The following is an 823-nucleotide window of genomic DNA, read 5'->3' on the forward strand; positions in this document are numbered from 1 at the left end:
AACGGTTTAGCAATTTTTAAATCTGACTTTTGGTCTAGAACCAAATCATAAATACAATGGCAAGATCATTCAGAAGATCAAGCCACTCAACCCACTAACCCAGGTCAACCGTGTCCTACAGAAATGGATGTACTAGCTTCACACCACACTAAGTATCGTCTGTCTACACTGAAGTAAGGACTTTGCCCAGCTTTTGTCCCTTCAGTTGCGTGTTCAGCTGTTGATTCTTGCGAGATTTGGGAGAGCCAGAGGTGGGGTGCTAGACCCTCAGCTCCATAGAAATTTTTATCAGCCTGCAGGTGTACAAACTGAGCAAAAAGAGCAGATTATATGATTTATTTAAAGTGTTTGAAATGCAGTGAGCCTGTAAGCATTACTCCTGTATTTGGAAAAGCTCTCACTCTGGGTTAGTCAGAGGAGTGTAAACCAGAAGAACATTAAGATGGTAAGCAGCTAGAGGATGGCACATTGCCAGAAATTAGGTCCTCTCTTGAAAAGCAGCTCCTGAAATGCGAGTTTCTTTTCCACTGGAGCAGGAGGAACCGCGCAGTGAAACATGCAGTGGCATTTCCAAGCAGAGAGGTGCTTGGCCTGGTGCAGCCATATCTCATTACCCAGCATCTGACTTGCCAGTGAAGCAGGCGGAGGAGACTGTTCCTATCTGTCCTCTTGCCTTCCATCAGGTAGTGAGTCTGGGATTTATCCTCCTTGTGCTACAGTGCAAACCCTAGCCCTGGAGCCCTTCTGTCTGCCTAACCTATCTTGCACCAGTTTGTGCCTTTGAGGCACCTCCCACCTACAACGAGAGAAAATAGGTCAACTA

This window comes from Antrostomus carolinensis, unplaced genomic scaffold, assembly GCF_000700745.2.
Source record: "Antrostomus carolinensis isolate BGI_N321 unplaced genomic scaffold, ASM70074v2 scaffold26701, whole genome shotgun sequence".
Lineage (NCBI taxonomy): Eukaryota > Metazoa > Chordata > Aves > Caprimulgiformes > Caprimulgidae > Antrostomus > Antrostomus carolinensis.